This window comes from Tiliqua scincoides, chromosome 11, assembly GCF_035046505.1.
Source record: "Tiliqua scincoides isolate rTilSci1 chromosome 11, rTilSci1.hap2, whole genome shotgun sequence".
Lineage (NCBI taxonomy): Eukaryota > Metazoa > Chordata > Lepidosauria > Squamata > Scincidae > Tiliqua > Tiliqua scincoides.
The window spans coordinates 20,269,325-20,292,664 of NC_089831.1; the positions used below are offsets into that span (position 1 = coordinate 20,269,325).

Consider the following 23,340-nt stretch of genomic DNA (forward strand, 5'->3'; position numbering starts at 1 on the left):
AAGGTGCTAGGGTCTGGATCTAGGACCTTCAGCATGCAAAGCTCACACTATGGTCTTAACCAGTGGTTTTCAACCTTTTTTTGTCTCATAGCACACTGACATTGGACTAAAATTGTCAAGACACACTATCTTTTTTTTGACAATGGCCAAGACACACCATACTGTTGGTGGGGGGGCCCACATCCCCCAAAGGCCCTATTAATAAATGACCCTACCCCAAACTCCTGCGGCACACCTGCAGATCATTCGCGGCACACCAGTGTGCTGCGGCACAGTGGTTGAAAATGGCTGGTCTTAACAGCCATGGACCCCAGCACTGTACAAACCCCCCATATAAGCAAGAGGTACATTCTTGCTGCTACTCTGGATACATGAAACTTTGTATGAAAAGAAGTAGTCAGCTGAATGCTAGACTCATAAGTACTAGAGGAACACCAGAGGAGGCAACAGTGAGAATGCTAACAGGAAGTGGACAGCAGAGGAAGCAGGCAGTAAGAACACTAGACTTCACTTCCTGTTAGCGTTCTTGCTGTTGCCTCCTTCAGCATTCCTCTAGCAGCTACAAGTCTAGAGCTCAAGTGTCTGCTTCCTTTTCCACAAAGCTGTTGTCTGCAAAGCATTTACAAATGAAGATAAGTGAATCATGAGTGCAAAAGGGGAATTTGGAACTGTGGATAAATGAAACCATGGATATGGGACATGTACAGTACACCAGTCAGAGATCCTTGGTAGAAGGGTGGCATAAACAGGTGGAAGATAAATAAATAAAAATATCTACCACTGGAAAACACTTTTCTCAATGATTTCCTGATGACAGAGACAGCTTGGATGTTGATTACTTCTTAACTCCCATGGATCAGAAATCCAGATTATTGTGGACTCAAGACTGTTCCACTAAATGTCACTCATTAAGTTATGGAAATTCTTAGCAGAGGCCGAGAAATATTAGCATAACACATTAATTACCAGTGACAAGCTACCCAAGAGACACCAGAAATATTTGTTCATAAGCATCTCTAATGCAAGCCATAACAAACTCGTTTCATTTGTTGGGCAAACATTCCCCCTTGGTACGGCCAAGGGTCAATCATATAGAGAGTTGTCAAGAATTGTGGGCCATTCACTAAGTTAGAGGAAGAAGCTTTAGCCTTCCTTGCTTTCAAGGCTTGTTTGAAATTGTGATATCTTGCCTTCTTTGGAGTATATTGCAAGTGTGTTTTTCAGGCACAATTCAAGGTGCTGGTTATGACCTTTAACGCCCTAAATCAGTGCTTCTCAAACTGTGGGTCTGGACCCACTAGGTGGGTCGTGAGCCAATTTCAGGTGGGTCCCCATTCATTTCAGTATTTTATTTTTAATATATTAGATTTGATGCTACCATGGTATGTGACTGCGCTTGGGTGAAAAGTTACAGATCTGTACTTTTAAAAAGGCTACTATGTATAATGATAGTAAATGGGACTTACTCCTGGGTAAGTGTGGATAGGATTGTTAAAAATTTTCCTGTTTGATGATGTCACTTCCAGTCATGATATCACTTCCAGTGGGTCCTGACAGATTCTGATTCTAAAAAGTGGGTCGCAGTGCTAAAAGTTTGAGAACCATTGCCCTAAATAACTTGGGACCAAGATACCCAAGAGATTTCTTTCCTCTATATCAGTCTGCCAGTTTCCTAAGACTTTCAGGGAAGACTCTTTTGTGCATCCCATGGATGCACAGGAGGACCTTCTCAGTGATGGACCCCTACCTCTGGAACTCTCTCCTATATGAGGAACAGCTGAACCCCCCTCTGCTGATGTTTCGGAGCTGATGCTCATGATCTTTCTTGTTTCAGCTAGGTTTCTCCAATTTCCTTTATCATCTCCTTCCTGTGCTTTTCTTCGTTCATCCTCTCATTGCTTGTTGAACTTTTTTTTTTTTTGCTGTGCTTAAATTTTCTGTATTAATTTGATATTGTTAGTGGTTTTAGGGTGCAATCCTATCCAACATTCCAGCCAGTGCAGCCACAATGAAGCCCCAAGGTAAAGGGACAGATGATCCCTTACCTTGAGGAGGCCTCTGCTATTGTCTCCCCACCACAGGATGCAGAACACACTCCATTGGCACAGTTGCACCAGCATTGGAAAATTGGAAAGGATTGGGCTCCTAACTAGGAGGGTTGTGAATCAATTGCGGGGTGTGGCACCTAGCTCAGGCACTATTGAAAATGCATAGCTGAAAATACAGGGTACAGAGCTACTGGGAAGGCCAGGCTCCCAGTGGGAGAGGGGCCTGGTGCTTTGCCCTGAACAGGTGGGAAGACGGGATGCTGGAAAGGGGGGAGGGCTGTGTGGTTGGAGAAGCATCCAAGTCTTTGTTCTGCTTTGACTTCCGAGCTGGAATGTCTGAATTCCAAGCTATGCAAAATAACTGCTCAAGTGTGACATGTAGGGGGACCTTTGGCTCATTGCAGCTTAGGTTTGAAACCTAAACTGATGGCGTCACTTCCGGTCATGACATCACTTCCAGGTTAATGGCATCACTTCTGGTGGGTCCCAACAGATTGTCATTCTAAAAAGTGGATCCTATTTTTTAAATCTGAATTCTTGGTTTTTATGTTGCTGCCAACCAAATTGATCAATCAATTAACTAAAACTCAGGAGATCAATCAACTGATATTTATTTAATTAAGAAACACCCTTAGTTCTGATCCATCTCTATTAAACAGCAATCTCAGAAGACAAGCAACCAACTCTCCCCCCCCCCCAACTTGGTCCCTTGAGTGGCTGCCACATCAAACAGTTGTCACTGTATTTTAAGACCTGACATTACGCAGCAGGCAGTGAAAATGGGATACTCATTAACTTCAGCTAAGAAACAGGCACAGCCACCATAAAAAGGTAGTGAAACAAATCTAACACTGGGTATGTGTCATTCAGGGAGCTGCAAAGTTTTGATAATTTTTTCTCGCTGTTTGGTTCCCCACCCCAACCTGCCACCACCTCCTCCTCTTCCTCCTCCTCTTCCCCCACTTTCTGTTCAGTTTTATTTTTACATTCTGGCACTCAGAAGAAGCAGAATCTCTTGAAAGGGAGATTCAATTGATAATCTTCATTCTTTCCCACGTCTCTCTGTCACTTAATAGGAAACACAGAGAAGCTGAGTATTTGATCTCAATCCATCCTGAGTTTTCCCTTTGATCATCCTCTCAGCCTCTCTGCTGTTCTTCCAATTGAGGCATTTATTAAATAAGCAAGTCAGATGAGACAGGAACTGCAGTGGGGTGAAGCAGAGGGGCTGGTGTTTGGGTCCTGGGCCAAATGGAGGAACGATTTTACAAATTGCCAGCTGTTCTTGGGAGAGGGGAAATAAAAAGCTGATTTCTGCAAAAAAAAAAAAGCTGGCAGGAATTCTGAGGCTTCCGAACAGACTCTGCATTAACTCCTTAATGAGATGAATGTTCCATAGGTGTTCAAATAAAAGTCCAACAAATTGTTCACAGCTGCAGTTTAAGTAAGTTGTGTTCATGTTTGAAGTCAGTTTTTCCTCCACCAATCCTATAGCAATGAAATGACATTTTGGGACTGGGGTGGGGGGTAGACTGACCAAAGGAATGACCAAGGCACAATAACTTCTCACTAGCATGCAGGCAATTTTGTAACACCCACCAGTTTGGTTGAGCCTCGAGAAACAGAAGGATGACTATAAATTTGAGCTTTGGGTTTTTTGTTTCATTGAAGGGAGGGAGAGAGAGACTTCATATAGGAGCCTTTTACTGAATCAGACCATTGGCCATCCTAGTTCACTATTGTCTTCCAGTTGCTCACCAAAGTACTGACCTACAGTCCCTGTGTGTGTGGGGGGGGGGAGGGAGGAAGGTATTGCAGAAAGCACTGACCACTCCCTCAGGTATACCTGAATCACTAGATTCCTTATCTGGAAACCTTGCTTTCCCCTGCAACCACCAGGGACAAATGGGAGGGGGGGGGCAGCTCTATTAATCTTATGGATTTAAAAACAAATACCAATGAATGAACTGTTAACTTTGCTTAATATTTCACTTTGAAATTGAGCCAGGCTAGTGGACAAAAAGAACAGCACTGCTTGCTGTAAAGGAGAATGAAGGAAAAAATGAGCAAGTCAAGTGTGATTACTCAACAACAGGTAGATGGATCCCTCCTTAGTGACAAGTTTTATCACTGTCCCCTTATGTCTAGTGTGCAAATGGCACATTATCAGGTTACAGGCTGCTTTTATTTCACCTGGAAAAAAACATCCATTGTAAGCAGCCATTCATAGGAAAAAAAAAAAAAGTAATTTTTCCCCCGTTCCTTTCCTGATATTATACAATTTTTCTCTCCAGCAAGCAACGGAGTTTATTATTACCTCTGCTGTGGAACCATAAGCAGCAGCTGGCCGCAATGCTAATGCACCGTGATTCCACAGCTTGGCATAATGGACATTGCAGCTTGAAAATTAACACTGCATCTGCTTCTCGGTGCAGACGACAGAGTGAGTGGGCTGTAATTTCATCTCCAATCCCCCAAATAATGTTTGTTGTCATGCTGTAATCTTGGCAATCAGGGTAACCGCTGAACAGATCGTTTCATCTGAAATATTTGCTAAACACAAGAAAACCTTGAAACCACACCTCAGCGTGTGTGTGTTGTGAACGGTGCCATTGCTGACTGTACCAAATGAGAATGAGATTCCACAAGAAGCAAGGCGGAGTGTTGCTCGCCAACCTATTAAAAATAGTAGCATTTCTCCCACTCTCCCCCTGATGCCTTTCTACCAGCAGGAAAATTTCATCATCTTTGGGTGCTGATTAGCACAAACACAGCATCGATGTAACAGCAATCTCTCTTTTCTGGAAATTAACTAAAACGCATATGCCGGGGTCTTCGCTTTTTAAAGCGGAAGTTAATAGTCGCAGAAGTCAATTGGCCAAATCGTCTCCAGATTGATTAACTGGTGAATCCCCTGCTAAACCAGACTATCGCTTCTGTTCCTCTAGCTGTAAACAGTCTGAACCACCAGAAGAAAAAAAGAAAAGATAGAACCGCTGTTCTTGCCTCAGGAGATGAAATTTTAAAAAAAAAGTGCAAAAATGTTTAGCTCATGAAATAGAGACACGGTATGAGCAACCAAGTAGGACTGGTAAAAGAACTTAGACTTTTATTTACATCATTTCTACAGATATGCTCTGTGGCCTTGGGCAAATCACTCCTGGTTTTGGTACTACCACTATCTTATTCAGGTATATTCAGAAGTAAGGCCCATTGTGTTAAGTGGGACTTACTGTCAGGATAGTGTGCATAGGATTGGAGCTTTAGTAGCCCAAATTAACTTACAGTGCAATCCTATCTTGCACTGGAACAGGCAGGGAAGGAGGCCTGCGCTGTGTCCTGCGCAAGATAGGGGCCCAAAGTGGCTCAGCTGGAGGCAAGGGGAAACTCTTCCCCTTCCCCCGGGTAAGCCACCACAGCCCCAATGGGAGGTGGCATAAGTCCAAGGAGAGTGGAGCAGCCCAAAGTGCACTTAGGACTGCACCCTTACTGTCTTGGGCTGCAATCCTAAGCACACTTTCCTGAAAGTAAGCCCCACTGAACAAAATAGGACTTACTTCTAAGTAGGCCTGGTTAGGATTGTGCCCTTAGGCTACAATCCTATGCACACTTCCTAGGAGTAGGCCTTTTTGAACACAATGGGACTTACTTCTGAGTAGATATGCACAGGATTGTGCTGTTAGAGTTCAATCCTATCCAAATTTCCAGAACCAATCCAGTCGCAATGCAGCTTCGAGATAAGTGAACAAACGTGAAGTAAAACCTTGAAGAGGCCTTTGTGACTGCTTCTTCCACTGCAGGATGCAGTGCATGCCCTACTAGCAGGTTTCCATCAGCTCTGGAAAGCTGGGTAAGATTGGGCCCTTAGGAACTGAAAAAAACGTATACAGGTCCAGCCTATTTATACACAGATTTTTTATACATGGATTTGACTCAACACGAATGGCCCCTGCAAATGAGAAAGAATGTGCTGATCCCTGGAGAAGGGGAAAATGCATCCCTTTAAAATCAGTTTTAAAAACTGAACAGTCCTTTAACAACAGCCTCCTTAATGAGAGAGAGAGAGAGAGAGAGAGAGGGCAGCAGGCTAACAATCCATCAGTCCTTCTCTCTCCTGCAGACCCCTCCCTTCCCCCAGCAGTGAAAGAAAGGTGATCATTTTGCATTGGTGAAGGGAGGGGCTGAGTGAAGTGCTGATGGATTGTCTTCTTAATTTCTCTTATCTTAGAGTCAAAAGGTCAGCAAGGCTGTTTTGCAATCACTGGAGCAAAGAAACTTTGTTTTTTAAATTGATTTGCTATAGTTCGTTTTTTTTTTAATCCATGTGAGAACCCACGCAAATAATTAGTCTCAACCTGTACAATAGCAAAAATAAATGAACAAAACAACAAAAATGAGCAAAACAACATCCCAGCAAATTAAAACCATTATTCTCAAAGCAATCTTAAAGTGCATCAAATTTCTTGCACAAGAGTCAGCGCTAAAAGCCAAACAGAGAGCAGGGGATCACTTTTGCACCCCTTCCAGCGTTTGAAATTCAAGAAGAATTTAGACCAGGGGTTCCCAAAGTGTGCATTGGGATGCCTTAAGGCAGTGATTTTCAACACTTTTCATCTCATGGCACACTGACAAGGCACTAAAATTGTCAGGCACACCATGTTTTTTGATAATTGACAAGGCACACCACACTGACAGCAGGGGTTCACATTCCCAAATGGCCCTATTAACAAATGATCCTCCCCAAAACTCCCATGGCACACCCGAAGACCATCCGTGGCACACCACTGAGCCATGGCACAGTGGTTGAAAATGGCTGCCTTAGGGCATCATGGCATGCTCACAGGGCATGCTCTTACCTGTTCCCCCAGGCACTGCCATCTTGGATCTCACAAAACCTCGTGAGATTTGGACACTGCCATCTTGGATCTTGCAAAATTTGGCAAGATAGTGGCATCTGGCTGAGTTGGGAAGAAGAGTCAGGAATAAAAACTCATGAGATATGAGCCGCGCCATCTTCAATCTCGCAGAATTTTGCAAGATTCGAGTTGGCGGTGTCCGGCTGAGTTGGGAAGAAGAGGCTGCAGGGGTATGGAGATCCATGCAAGTTTGGGAAACATCGACTCAGACTAATCATGTTGATGCCATTGAAGGTGACAGCAAGCTTGAGCCAGGAAATTTGGCAGTAGGTCCAAGCACCTTACCCACTACATGTATTGGAATTGCGGAAGAACTGGCAAGGAGGTAGATGTGGTGTCAGCAGTGGCCCCTTTAAGGGTAAGGCCTGGGCATCCAGCAGAGTGTGCTGCACAGCTGCAGCCACTGGAAGGCAATAGGGTCCTCAGGGATATAAGGAGCACCTGAGGCAGAAAGGGTTTGTGGGTTGTGGAAGGAGTGCAGGAGAGGAGACTGACTTGGCTTATTGAATTTGGATTGTGACTGGACTTTGGCTTTGATACCCTGATGGATTTGACTGACCTACCTGGAACCTGACCTTGGATTGTAACTTGGCTTATTGGCTCTGGACTGATTTGGCAACTCTGATTGATGGGACTGGTTTACAAGACCCAGTGGACTGGGATTTGGCAGAACACTACATCACCAGGATAGCTTGCAGAGGTGAGGGGAGAGGGACTAGTTGATTCAAGTCTTCTCCACATCAGCCACCTCTCCATCTGACAGTGGCAGGAAGAGAAACCTCAGCCAACCTGATGAGGATGAACCAAGGCCCTGCTAACTCTATATAAGAAACTCTACCAGGCTCCAGGCATCTCACATGTGAGAGAAGGTTCTAAACCTCTACCAAAGAAGGCTGTAATATCAAGGGACTCAAAGGCTCCTGCTGGGGCTCTCCTTTCAATCCTGGACACTCCCCCGTCACCTTTAAGGGTTCCAGAGAAACGGTGTCAGCAGGCCTGGGAACAAGCCTAGACACACATCTGTTTAGAGTCTTGAGGCCTTCCTTCTACCAACTCTTTTTAAAAGGAAAGCACAAGCACAAGTGCTTGTTCTGGATCAGGGTCTGGTTTAGATACAGGAAGAGGCAGAGCAACCAGTAGCGTAAGCGGCTCCTTCCACTCACATCATAGCCATTCCAGGTAGGGATGGCACTCATGGAACCAAAGAGTGCATTGCTGTCGCTGCCCAGAATGGCTCTGATGGCGACTGGGAGGAGCAACTCACATGCAACACCTGCAGTACTTACCATTTTCCCCCCCCAGCTACACTACTGGGAGCAACTAGCTCCACTAGAAGAAAAAAAAAAAAACCTCCAGTCTCTTTCTTCTAGTGCAGGGGTGCTCAAACTTTCAGCTTTAGGGATGCTGGACCTTTAACAAGTGTATAGAAGAGAGAATTTCAGCAGGTGCAACTTGTCATCCCACAGATGACAAGCTGCACCTGCTGAAATTATCTCTCCTACACAATTTTAAAGGTCCAGCATCCCTAAAGTTGAAAATTTGAGCACCCCTGTTCTAGTGCAACAGCTCTGTGAGTACAGCTCCTGCTGGACACCACTCAACTGATACAACCTTCCTTTGCCACTAAACTCCTGTTGCTCATGTGCTCCTGCATGGCTGGGCATAGTTAGAACCAGACACTGGAACTGGGCAGGTGGAGCAGTGAGCAGACAGCAACAGGAGAGCGTCATAACTTCCATGCCTTTCTTGTGGACCTCCTAGACGGCTGCCCATCACCACGAACAGGATGCAAGGCACTTGTATGCAAATTTAAGTCCAATCCTATGCATGTCTACTCTGAAGTCCCATTATAGTCAAGAGCCTTACTACCAGGTAAGAGTGGATAGGATTGCAGCCTTAAGGGGGGGGGAAGCACTTCTGCCTGGTAGGAGCCATAGCTACAACTCATGCTTCTTTTATTTAGTTTTTTTCCACCCTGCTTGCTAATTAATCATCAGACACTGGGCTTGGGTAAAACTGGGCAGACTTGGCCCAGATCAGACAACCTGTAAGTGAAGCATTTACCCATGGAAAGCAGCTTCAAAGTCTTCCCTTCCACTTAGACTTTAAGAAGCCTTACAAAAGAGCATTGATTTTTGGGTTAAATTGACTGATTTTATTCATAGCTGGCTCATGTGGTCTGCTCAAAAAACACAAATTGCAAACTGCAGATCAGTCCTGATAAAATTGAATTCCCCCCCTCCATTACTCCTTCACCTTCTCTTTCTTACTTTTGTTTTGTTCTAAATATTTTTGCACTCATAATTTGCTATTATTTGGCCCCTGCCTGGCCTCAAAGGCATTTTCACAGCTTGGGAGCCTCTCACTGCAGGGCAAGGTCTATATTTTCATACCAATTACATCAGAAGCAGAAATCTAGAATTTTTGTGTCTCCTTTGGACTCCTGCATAGTAAATAGTCCATTTTTGGTTTGCACGCTTTATGTTTATGCAGATTGCCTATTGACTCCAATTTAGTTGACAGATATAATAATAAACACATGTATCAAGTGCAAAGCACTCCTGATAAGGATCAGGTTTGAGCCCTCAGGTGCACTGTGGTAGCAGCTGTTATGGAAAGTACTGTATGAATGCCCTTTAAATATATCTCATGCCAGGAATGTTTAAGTCTATTGAACAATGTCTCCTTGGCTTGTCTTCCCATGCAAAGAAGCTCTTGGATGCCAGATGTGTTGCTGAGTGGAACGGAAAGGCACTCTTCTGCCTACTGTTCTTCCCAACTTAACCATGAACCTCTTGTAGGTAACTGTGCAAAAGGGGTCAGGGAAAACTTGGACCCCATCCTAGCCCTGCTACTCGTTCTCTAGGCCTTCAGCAACGTGTTCCCTGGCAACTTTAGAAAAAAAAGAAGATGACAACATGTAGCAGCCTTCTCAATATAAATGACAGCCCAATTCTAACCTTTGCTGGCACAGCTGGGAAATATGGCCTGTGCTGTATCCAGTGCAAGTTAGGAGGAGCCTGGGCCTGTTCATCTGAGAAATGCACCAGCCTCCAGCTGAGTAATGGAGTTACTCAGTTTTGTGCCAGTTAAATCACTGCTGCAAATCCAGGCAGGTCTGTGTAAGGCTCCCAGGCCCAGGATGGGGGTTAGGATATGGCAGAGGCCACTGATCCCACATCCTCCTGGGCCCTCCCTAAGCCCCTGAGCCACTCAGTGCTTTCCTTGGCTCCACTGGAAGGCAGGGGCTTGGATGCAGTGCTGCCAGGATGGCACAGGCCTTCCCAGCATCGGCCCCACTCTATCACAAATGAGCTTTGTGGCACATTTAAACACTCTAGGCCAGCATAAGGATTGTTGCGCCAGTGGACCTGGTCAGTAGGATTACTCTGTGAATCCCATCATAATCCCATTATTCTAAATTTAATATAAACGGTTGGCAACCTTCAGTCTGGAAAGACTATGGTATAAGCCTACAGCGCCCGGTATTCCCAGGCGGTCTCCCATCCAATTACTAACCAGGCCTGACCCTGCTTAGCTTCCAAGATCAGACAAGATCAGGCATGTGGAGGGTAACAGTTTCTACAAATATATGCATACAATTTTTTCTTCCAACGATGTCAATAGGTACCTGTTTAAAAATCATCTGATCAAATCCAGGGAAAGATTTCATTAAGAACACAAGTCTAACTCAGCAGGGCCCTTCTCATGGTCCATCTAGACAAGTATTCTGTGCTCCCCCCCCCCAGAGGACACGCAACATGAGTCTGTGTCAAGCAGTGGAAAGAAAGGTAACATGAGAGGTAAACACCAAAATTTTGACCTGTCCGTATTGAGGAAGCCCAGTATGGATACAATTGCTTGGTGCAAAGGAAGAGCTTGCCTATACTCATCGCTGGAGAGATGCAAGGGGTACGGGCAGTGCCAGGTGGCATGCAGACAGGGGTCACACCACTACTGGCCAAATATTTTTAAATCATGATTTTTTGAATACCAATCGATGCATCATGTTATATATCAATCAATACATAATTTCATGCAGAATGAAATAAACCGCATTGAAATATCTCTATTCTAATTGTTACCCTGCAGATGCCCGATCTCGTCTGATCTCGGAAGCTAAGCAGGGTCAGGCCTGGTTAGTACTTGGATGGGAGACCGCCTGGGAATACCGGGTGCTGTAGGCTTATACCATAGTCTTTCCAGACTGAAGGTTGCCAACCAGTAGAGTCAAAAAACCAGCAGGGGCAGAGCAATGGTGCATCACCACACCCACCACCCCGGGGTATTGCCCTGCTCACTGGGCCCATCATAGTGGTGACGCGCTGGCCTCCTGCACTGGGTGACATAAATCCTTGTGATGCCACTGCCTATGCTATGAGTCAAGAGCTAGGCATGGAAGCTAAGAAAGGAAGCAAAGGACTGCAATTGTCCATAGCAGGAGAACTGGGTAAGGAGACTGCAGTGCAGTGTCACAGCCTGAGATGTTTGAAATTTGAGATGCATACAATGAAGTCCTTGATAAAAAGGTTCTAAGCCAGTGATTTTCAACCCTTTTCATCCCATGGCACACTGACAAGGGGCTAAAATCAAGGCACACCATAAGATTTTTTTGACAATCAACAAGGCATGCTGCACTGCCACTGGGATTCTCATGTTCCACAATGGCCCACACTCCTGTAGCCAGGGCCTAGGAGAGCGGGGTAAAGGGGGTAATTTGCACCTGGGCCCAGGATCAAAAGGGGGGCCCAGGAGCCAAAGGAGGGGGCCCAGAAAGTTCCTGGGTTCTTACATTTTCCTCTCAGAGGCCCTGCCTGCAACACACCCCTGCAGACCGTTCACAGAGCACCAATGCGCCATGGCACACTGGTTGAAAAAAAAAAAACAGTGTTCTGAGTGATGCTTATTGTGAAGACTTAATATAGAGGTCATTGCTTGGTCTTAAGACTGTCACTTGAGACCACATTCAGGTGATATTAATAATAATATTCTTAATAATAACAACTATCTACAAATTGAAAACTAGCTACCAAGGCAAAAGCTAGATGTCGACACCTTAAATGACTATGGGCACAATCCTAACCAGGTCTACTCAGGAGTAAGTCCCATTTTGTTCAATGGGGCTTACTCTCAGGAAATTGTGGTTAGGATTGCAGCCTCTAATGAAGACACTAAGTAGAAAATGTGGAATCACAGCTTGGAGTGCCATTGCTGAAACCTGTAATCAACGTGGAGAGCTGAGGCACAGATGTGTGGAAGACAGAGGATTGGTAAGGGATGAAGCCTTGATTGGAACTAATCACCCTGTAAGAGAGGTCCAAGTCAAAAGCCTTTTTTTGTAAACATTGGTTCCACATCAAGGACACACTGGCGTTTAAGTGGATAGCTGATTAATGGCCTGATCCTATCCAATTTTTCAGCACAGATGCAGCTTCAATGCAGTCCCGAGGTAAGGTAACAAAAGTTCCCTTACCTTGAGGAGGTGTCTATGACTGCCCCCAACTGCAGGATACAGCATATGCCTTGTTGGCATGGCCACATCAGTGCTGGAAACTTGGATAGGATTGGGACTAAGTCATGACATTGAAAAATGGAAGCAGACTGGCAGCTGGTATAAGGATGAGAGTTAGGCCCAAATCCTAACCAACTTTCCAGCACTGGCATAGCGGTGCCAGTGGGGCATGTGTTGCATCCTGCAGTTGGGTGGCACTCACGGAGGCCTCCTCAAAGTAAGGGAATGTTTGTTCCCTTACCTTGGAGCTGCATTGCCCTTATGTTGGTGCTGGAAAGTGAGTCAGGATTGCGCCCTTAGAGGCACTTTCAATACAGAACCCCTTTAAATACAGTGGGCCCCTGGTATCTGTGGGGTATCCTTTCCAAGACCCCCTGTGGATACTGAATTCTGCAGATAATTCCTCAGGGGGACCCAAACGGCACCAGAGTTCCTTACATGGGGGCCACACCCAGCTCTCTGATGGTCACACCCCCTGGCCTCATCATAAGCCTTCCAGATCCAAATGGAAGGCATTCTGGTTTCCACCCGCATACCAGGAGTGCCTTCTAACATCTGGGAGGCTTTCCGAGGCATGGAGAGGTCATGCACAGCCTCCCCGCACCTCCAAACACCAGGATGCAACCAGAAGTCAATTTCAGTTGCATCCAGGAGTCCTCTGAGGCCTTCCGGCTGCAGTCTCGACATCCACAGATGTGTTACCCTGCACATGCCGGATCTTGTCTGATCTCAGAAGCTAAGCAGGGTCAGGCCTGGTTACTACTTGGATGGGAGACCGCTTGGGTATACCGGGTGCTGTAGGTTTATACCATAGTCTTTCGAGACTGAAGGTTGCCAACCATTCTTCGAATGTTGAGCTCATGAATAAGGAGGACCCACTATAGCTCCAGTACAGCTTATCCCTGGATCAGAAGTTCCTGCATGCGTTCGATTGCCACCATCCCTCTTGGGATGCCTCCTGCTCAGGCAGCTACAATAAGGTGTGGGTCATTCACACCTGGGTGAACCAGGGCAATTGGGTGTGTATCCTTCCATCTTTCTCCAGAATTCGTATTATTCTGACATAGACAACACAAAGGCCTAAATATACACAACAGAACTCATCCTGTTGCATGACTACTATGGCCCATCTAAGTCAGTGTTTCTCAACCAGTGGTACAGGTACCATCAGTGGTACTTGAACTGGTGGCACTCACGGGACACCCGTCCCCCCTGCTGCCTGGCAGCAAGACCAAGAACATGACACAAAAGTCAGCAGGAGGAGGCTTGGTTCAGTGGGCAGAACTCCAAAGCATGCTTTTCTATGCTCGAAAAAGCCCTCCCATCCACCTTGAGCTTCTTATTGGGATTTATTGCATCATTTCTGGCCACCCAACCCAGAAAAAACTGGCAATGATGTCATTGCCAGTTTCTTCCAGTGGTAGTTCAAATAGGTAGACCGTGTGAAGTGATGCGGCGGAGGACAAGCATTGAGAAACTCTGCTCTAAGTGAAACTTAAACCAGATCTGATGAGACCACCCCCACAGCTCCACCATCCAACTTCACTGGGCGGTGCAAGTCCTTCATCATGTCTGAAGAAATCAGCCACGCTGCCTCTAATTTCAGGGACTCTAATGATATTAATTGGTACACAGCCCCTATTTTCATTTACCCAGTGGCAGGCCTAAGCGTTGATAATTGATGGATTGGCAGAATGATGGCTTTGATGATCTGCAAATTAAAGCCTCATCCTGCCTGGTCACAAGCACCTTCTGTAAGGTCCAAGAAACTCCAGTATTCCACACCATAATCGTGCAAAACAGAAGTGCTCAGCGCCTTTCAGGATAAGCCCTTTGCGCAAATACATATACACTCTCGCTCTCTCTTTCTTGTCCCTGTAGCTATGCCAATCTGTTTCTATTAATGTAGGTTTAATTGTAATTTTTTTTTCTTTGCATTTCATTTGCAAGTAACAAAAATATAATTACAACCAACAAATTGCTGCCCCTCAGGGAGTTTTGTTGATTTCATCCACCCCCACAGGGTTTGCAACGTACACTTCAAGAGCAGGAGAGAAGAGAACACAGAAGGAGAGGGGAATTGAAAAATGCTCAGCCTCTATCAGCTCGCTAGCAGAGGGAGAGTCAATCAAAATAGCCAATGTCAATTCCAGGATGGTGAAATTTGTTAGCGGGCACCTGGCTGCCCTCAGACTGCAGTCTTACCAACCCAGTTTGGTTCTTCCAGGTGCTAAACTCAGCCCCTGCCCAGTTTCTCAGAGATGTACACTGGGGAAAGGGGCAAGTGTCAGAAACACATGAACTATGCTGCCCATGGTCTGGCCAATCTCTCTCTCTCTCTGCATCCCAGATTGCACATGATGCCATGTTTGGCAGTGGCGAAAAACAAGAACCCCAGCAGGCCTTAAACACAATTCCACTGTATTGTGACAACACAGGCTAGACTGAAACTCCACCCCTCAACTGCTGCAATTAGACCAGAACCAAAACAAACCCAGGTGACTACAGAACCCTTAAAACAGTGGTAAGAGGTTCAGGGGGTGGTGGTGGTGATGAATCATTCCATCAGCCTGCTCTGCAGTCTTCTGGGTCATGTTATAGTTGCAGTGTCAGGTGGCGATTGTCACCAATCACTGAGGGGTTGCCAGGGTGCTCCAGGGGCATTGCAATGCAGGTTTTGGAAACCCCTGCTCTAGGTCATCGCTCTCATCTCCTCCACTTGTCCTCTTCTGCTCTGTTCTTCTCTTCTTATTCCAATTTAGGAAGTGGGCAGAGAAGAAGCAGTAGAGGATGTCTTTATGGGGAGACAGAGGTGGGTTTCCCTGCCAATCTGCTGCTTGAAGTGACTGACTCAGTTGGCCTCATAGATGAGCCGGCCCTGACCATGTCACATGTTTAGTTCATGCAAACTGCCACAAAGTTTTTGCTGTTCTCCTTTCCTACCTTTTGCAGGATCTCCAGACTGAAGGCCTTAAATTTTTTTCCATAATTTTGATTTTTTTAAACCATACAGTTAAACTTGAAGCAATGAAATGTAAGGGACCTCCCACTGTCATCTTAGCAACAGTTTTGCCAGCCCAGCTTCAGAAGAACATGCTTTATTTTAAATCATGCTGGTTCTTGGGATTTATTTTTCCTTATTAAAATCTGAGATAAGAAGGCCAGTTTTGCTACCTGCTTTGCTCTCTACCCCTCCCTTATTTTCCTGATTTGTTTTTGGGAATTACCCTAAACTAAAACTTGGAAATGGCCTCTGGCAAGGCCTGACCTTACTAAAATCCAAATTTGCCTCCTCTTTCAGTCTGTCTGAATCTCATGAAGTGTGTATGTCTGCAAGCCTATTCCAATAAGAGAAAGATATTCCTACGTATAATGACTACCACCCACCATGCTTAATTAGTCATAATAATCTCCAATCACCTCCAATGTACATTCCAAACTGATAATATAGCATAGATCAGAAAGCTAAGGCAAGCCAAATCCAGCCTTTGACAGATGATGGTTACTGATTCCAATAGACAATGGCTCAGACTCAGCTACAAAGCATTCTGAGTGACTTTGGTCTACTCACCCTCTGCCCCACACTAACCTACTTCCCAGGGTCATTTTGAGGATCAAATGGCCAAGGGGAGAGAACTATGTATCCTTCCCTGGACAACTTGGAAGGGTGAGGGTACAAATGTATTCAATACATAAGCAGAAATGAAATGAAAAAATAGAATAGAATGGAAAGCGGTGGACTGAAGGGAAGCAACTTTGGACAGTTGTACAGCACATGCTTTGCATGCAGAAGGCCACAGTCTCTGGCATCTCCAGGCAGAGCTGGGAAAGACCCTTGGCCTGCAACTCTGGGGCAGCATTGCCTGGGGAGGAGATATCATAATGTCAGGCGACACCATGATGCCACTTCTGGGTTTGGAGGAGAGTGGTGGCTTTGCAGTGTGGCTACAACCTCCCATTCCTTCTCCAGCAGCTTCCTGGCCGACTCTCAGCTTCTGCTGAGCCACTGCAGGCCCCCAAACACAGTGCTGTGCTTAGAAGTTTGTAGTAGCTTGCTGGAAGCCAAGAGTTGGCTGGGAAGCTGCTACTCAGTGGTGCCCCTCTTCAAGTGTCTCCTAGGACGTATGTCCTACTTGCCATACCATATGCTATTGCCTCTGAGAGAATCATTGTCTGTCCATGGAGATAATGCTGAGCTAGATGGACCTGATTTAGAGCAGTATAAGGTATAGCTATGGCAACTGCAGAAGTGGGACTTGTTACTAGAGCAATGAACTAATTACACCCACCAGCCCAAACTCCTCTGTCATTGGCCATCTAGCCAGACAAGATGGTGACCAGAGCTGTAAAGTGAACCTTGATGAGTAAAACTGGCAGCAAAGTCTGTCTCCATAAGAAGCGCTCCAAGCTGCCACCCACCACTCTCATTTGGCCCCCTCAGCCTTTGCATCACACCACCTGTTCCCTGCTTCACTCAAGATTTTTGTTGTTTACTTGTTGATTGCAAGTCAGCAAAGGCAGAAAAAATCGGCACTTATGTGTCTCTGACTCCAGCTTGCTTTGCATAAATACTGTTTTTTAACACCTACTTAATGTTATATTCATAAAGAATAGGCATATCCCACAGTGCTGCTGAAAAGACTTATAGCTTAGGAAATGGTGAGCTTCACGCTGGTGAGGAAGAGCTTGGTTTAACCTTTTGGAGCTGCTGGAAGTTTCTTTGAACTGCTGGGATGGGGGGAGGAAGGCTATATAAAGTTTTATCCAAACAGTCTGTCTGTTGGCAAACTGATGCTCCCTGACAAAATCAGGCAAAGACCAAGAGGGCCAGATGAAGACAGGAAAGCAAAACTAACCAAATGTTTCCTGCCATCTGTGTAGCTTTGCTGGAGCGAAAGGTTATAATGTGTTGCATTGCAATGGAGGGCTTCTGAAAGAAATAAGAACATAAGAACATAAGAACAGCCCCACTGGATCAGGCCATAGGCCCATCTAGTCCAGCTACCTGTATCTCACAGCGGCCCACCAAATGCCCCAGGGAGCACACCAGATAACAAGAGACCTCATCCTGGTGCCCTCCCCTACATCTGGCATTCTGACTTAACCCATTCCTAAAATCAGGAGGTTGCGCATACACATCATGGCTTGTACCCCATAATGGATTTTTCCTCCAGAAACTCGTCCAATCGTCCAAATTTCCTCCAGAAACTCGTCCAAATAAAATGGCATAGCCCCGAAGATGTGGTTCACTGAAGCTCTGTGGGGGCCAGATGTGGTCCAGCCCTCAGGCTCTCCTAGCACCTCCATCAGTTGCTCTCTACTCCTGAATTGTGCTGAGGAGTCTCTACTGAAAGGGTGGCCCATGTGATAATTGGGTTCTCATATCTTGAAAATATGATCAATATTTGCATATTTTCTTTTCTGTCACTTGTTACTAATGAGTTCCTAAGTGAGGAAAAAGTGCTTGTTTCTGGTCATGAGCTGCTTAAGGACATCACTTCTGGCCCTCAGCAGGCCTCATGAATGCTATTCAGCCCACCCCGGCACAGTTTGACAGCCCCTGGCACAGCCAGCGTTACACGTTTTGCTGTTCTCAACTTGACTTATTTCTCGAAATGACGTGTGACTCACAATGACTCGAAGGGCACATTACTAACCAACTTTCCAGCAGCGAGATAAGGGCAATGCAGCTCCGAGGTAAGGAAACAAACATTCCCTTACGTTGAGGAGGCCTCCGTGACTGCCCCCCCCAACTGCAGGAAGCAGCAAACGCCCCATTAGCACAGCTATGTCAGTGCTGAAAGGTTGGTTAGGATTTGGGTCTAAATTTCTCATGGGCTGAGTTGCGAAAACCGTCTGCTACAACTCATGAGTCGAGTTGAGAGGTCACTGACTCAAGACTTGACTCTGACTTCGTGCCTTGAGGCCATCCCTGCTGTTTCTTAGGGTCACAGTATACCCCTAAATATGTACTACTGTATCCCTGGGTATGAAATATGTCATCTGGTGTATGTACATACTCTCCATGGAATCAGAATCTTCTAATTTCCATTGTTCCACTTTTAGCCATCAAGACCCACTCCTCCAATTACTGCTTTTCTCCAGCTGCCATTTTTTAAAAAAGTTATTCATCAGATATTTTTCTACTCAGCTTCCCCCCTCCCTGAAATTCCACTGCCTTTTCCCCCCTTTCTTTTAACCAGCCTTGTAGGGTGGAAAATGAATCCTTTCTCACACAATGGCCTGTCAGATTCCTCTCCGTTTCAAACGCTCCCTTCTTCCCACCCCTTCACCCTTTTTCTTACTTTGCGGAAAATTTCTCTTCATTAAAATTAAGCCTCATTTCACACTCATCTTCTCTCTCCCTCTCTCTCAGAATTGAATGCGATCTCCATCATCCTGGGTTTCTTTAAATTAAAAAAAAAATTCCCTCCTTTCTCTTGCTGCTTTTCTAATCAAATCCATCTACCATGCACACACAAAAATCCACCATCTGCTTCCCTTCTCACCTTCGTCTCTCGCCAGGCACACACTTTTGTCATCTCTCTTAAATCAAAGGTGCTTTCCCTTTGAAGACCTTACTACTCCTACCTCATTATGATTTGTTTTTAAATGTAAGGATTTCTTTACAAAGTGAAGAAATGATTCACAATAAAGAAATAAGAACTTTTCCTCCTCTAATTTCTTCAGAGTCATTTCTTGATTCGACACCCAGCGTATTAGGCCCTTTCCCCCAATTGGGAAATGAGAGAAAGAAGTCAGACTTGAAATGGTTAAGTCTACAGAAATTGGAGCAAACTTTGCTATTGATATTCGGAAGGAAGCAGAGCATCACTCAGTGAGGAGTTAGCTGAACCCAGGAGTCTCTGGGCAGCATTCTCAGAAGGGTCATCAATTAGAAGATGGTTTCCTAGCCGATGATCCTAAGTTGCATCAGCAATTGCAACTGCATATGACAATCTAAATACACAGGACAGTTACTTTTGGGCTGTCTGTCTGCAAAAACTGATGCTACCATGAGAGTGCCATGGACAATGCCCATACGGTAATGTGACATAAAGACTTTGCAAATGTCATTTATATGTGCAGGCACAATTTCCATGATCCTTACTGCTGGGGAAAAGGGGGGGGGGAAACCCTGTGTGGGAGGGAGGGATTTTGCAGCCAATCTCTCTCTCTCTCTCTCTCTCTCTCTCTCTCTCTCTCTCTCACACACACACACACACACACACACACACACAGAGCTCATATTATGTTATCCATATGCACATGCAAAGCAGAAAGGGACATATACTGTACACTCAAGTCCTCTAGTGCAACAAGAGCCAAGTAAGAGCACACATCGGCCCACAGGTAGCCCTTGTGACGTGGGTTATTGCCTGCATGCTTCATTTGAACTACTGCTCATGAGCAAGCCTTCCAAATAATTATTTGGCGGGGGGTAGGGGGAGAGACAGCTGCTGGGGACATTCTAGGGAAGAACTTAACTGAATCATAATTATTCTTCTTAAGAGCACATTCTACATGTGTTTACTCAGAACTAAGTCCCGTTTATAGATGTAGCACTTACTCCCAGGTAAATGAGCTTAGGATTGCAGCTAAAGTCTTTTGGTATCAGTCTCTCTATCTAGGGGTCCTCTACCTAGTGTTGACTCTGCTGTAATGTTGGGGTCCCTGTTCCTACTCTCACCATCTCATTCTTCACCAGCCGTTCAGCAAAACCTATCTTTTCTTCCTGCAAAGAGGCTTCTGCAAAGGTTAATTAACTTTGGCCGTACATGCTCAGGCCAGATGAAAGACACATGACTACAATTCCTAAGTTTTCTATACTTCCTTCTCCCTTCCCCTCTCAAAAGAGAATAAATTAGGTAAAGAGCTTTTGCTCTATCATCCCCAAGCACAGCTGGGAGTTGCGGCTGACCCAGAACTGAGTTTGATCTGTATTCCAGTCCCACCCTAGCACTTAGCCTGCCTTGTGGGTTCTGCAGCACAGCAGATAGCTGCCTCTCAGCAGGGTTCACCCAGTCTCACACTGCTGATTTTACTGGGCTTTTATCTCTTTCCCCCACTGCCATTGCTCCCTCCTCTTTTCACTCTCAGCTATCCAGGAATTCTCCCCACCTGAGGGGTACTTAACATTCTCCAGTACTCAAGGCCAGGCAGCTTGTTAGCTTGAACACTCCTGGATCTGGAGCTCAAGACAAATTGCTTCTCTGTTATAGGGAGCCAAGTCCGTTGCCCATTTCTTTTCATTTTTTTTTTCCGTCCTGCACCCCCTCCCCATTGCAGGCTATTTAATTTGCAAGGACAACAGCTGGATTCAGAGGAGCTACATAACAGTGAACATATGAAGATCCAATTCTGCATCGCAAAAGGAAAACAAACAGAAAACTAAAGAATGCTGTGCAAGAAACTCTTAGACATGATGTCAATTTTTCTGCCATCTCTTTCTTCCATGTGTGATTGTGCAGACTTAAACATCCCTAGAATTAATAGTCAACAAATATTGCCAGGGGTCATATGAAGCTGTTGTATACTTAGGGCTCAATCCTATCCAACTTTCTAGCACTGATGCAGCCAAAATGCAGCCTGAGATAAGGGCTGAGATAAGAACAGAGATAAGAACATCTGATATTCAAAACTCAAGGCTGGGTGTAGTCAAAGTTTGCCTGAATATTCATCCTGCTTCTTTATGTCCAACACTAACTATGCAGGGGATGAATAGAGTGGATAGAGAGACACTCATTTCCCTCTCACACAACACCAGAACCAGGGGACATCTGCTAAAATTGCGTGTTGGGAGAGTTAGGACAGACAAAAGAAAATATTTCTTTACTCAACATGTAGTTAGTCTGAGGAACTCATTGCCAAAGGATGTGATGATGGCATCTGGCCTATATGCCTTTAAAAGGGAACTGGACAAATTTCTGGAGGAAAAGTCCATTACAGGTTACAAGCCATGATGGGTATGTACAACCTCCTGATTTTAGAAGCAGGGTGTCTCAGAATGCCAGATGCAAGGGATGGCACCAGGATGAAGGTCACTTGTTGTCTTGTGTGCTCCCTGAGGCGGCTGGTGGGCCAAGCTGGACTAGACGGGTCTATGGTCTGATCCAACAAGGCTCTTCTTATGTTCATACGCTAACCACACAACTGGGGCATAAGAGATAATAGCTTTTGCCATTGTGAGATCAAGTTCCAAAGAGATAGGGACTCTTTCTTTAAGGTATGTCCAACCTCAGAGCCAGAACATAGTAACAGTAGTATCACTGAATGCTGGTACACCCTCTTCCATTTTTCTTCTGCTCTGAGCTGCACAAACACACAACGGGACAAGTGGTGAAATTTTAAAGTTATTTTGGCAGATTGGAAGTCTTTGATCGTTGGAAAGGAGACCAACAGTAAGGGCATTTCTCATGGGTCAGATGTTTGAAATTTCTCAGATGTTTTGCCCAAGGTGGAACAGGAAGCTCTAAACGTGCTGGAAGGTAAGATGCACTTAAAACTGGAGGCCAAACAATACATATGTTTTTCTGCAACTACACTAGAAAAAACTCCCTTAGGGAAAAAAGCAATCACATAACTACACATAATATGCAGTTGGCCTACGACAGAATATCTGAATTGTCTAGCTGCTGGGGGATGCTGTTTGTTTGTTGCTCCTACACCGGCAGTTAAGTTGCTATCTCAGCAGCAACAAAAGCCTGCCTGCCAGTGACCTAGGAGAGTTTGTTTTCTGCCACTGAATGCAATGGTTTAGATGACAGCCTGCAAATGCTGTAATTTCACAGGTCTTCAAGCACTTAATTCATCTCAGAGGTGATACTTAAAACGGCAAGATTGGCACGTCACCAATGACAGGCTGTCTCTGTCTGAAAGAATTTCTCTGTACCAAAAACCCAGGGCACAGGCAGCGATGCCAGCTGGCCCGTGCCCCCGGCAAGGAAGGAAAGGTGAAAAGTTCATGTTTATTATCTTTGCTTACCACCAGCCATGTTAATGCGACAAAGTGCCTCCTTTTTCCAAGGCTGGCACATTAAACTTTTTAAAAGGGGGGGGGGGAGAGATGCTCTGCTATGTTGTTTCCTATGCAGGATGGAGTGGGGATTCCATAAACAATGGCCTCATTAGAGCAGATCTAACGGTTGCTTCCATCGAGCATGCTTTCCCAAGAGTGGTCAACAGCCCCCAGAGTAATGGCGATCAATTAGCAAGGGTGCCAGGTTTGGCCCTAGTTACATGCACACCCAAAAACTAGGGCTTTCAGTCAATTATGGAAAACCTTGGTTTGTTTGAGTTGCTAATCAACTAAGGGCCCAATTCTATTGCCATACAGCACTGGTCTCCTATTGCCAGGCAGATTCGGCACTGCACGGGCAATAGCCGTTGCAAACCTGCAGGTACATCATGGCAGCCAGGCGAGGAAAGGCACTAGCAGGGAGGCCAGCGCTAGTTGGCGCTGGGCCTCCATGCTGATGGGATGACTGATGGGAACCACCAGCTTCCCACCAACCAGTTCCCACCAAGCCGTTCCGGGGTGGGAGGGGAGGGCGTGGAGGGGAGGGCAGGAGAGCAGTTCAGGCCCTGGAGGGGAGGGCAGGAGAGCAGTTCAGGCCCTGGAGAAGGCAAGGAGAGCAGCAGAGCTGCCACCACATCCTATCCCAACTCCAGGGCCTCAGAACCCTACACAGGTCTCCTTGGTTCTGTACCAGCTAAATAGCTAATGCAGACTGGAGTAGACACATAGGGGCTGCTGGAGCTTGACATGGGGCAATTCTGATTCATAGCTCAGTTTTTACTACATTACACCAGTTCTCAATATATTGATGCAATTAATCCATTCATACACACAAATCAGGGCACG

General features: G+C 45.6%; 1 pseudogene; it reads left to right on the forward strand.

Annotated features, from left to right (window-relative positions):
* Nucleotides 1-11,031: 11,031 nt before the first annotated feature.
* LOC136662647 (5S ribosomal RNA) lies at nucleotides 11,032-11,151 on the forward strand (annotated as a pseudogene).
* Nucleotides 11,152-23,340: the final 12,189 nt, after the last annotated feature.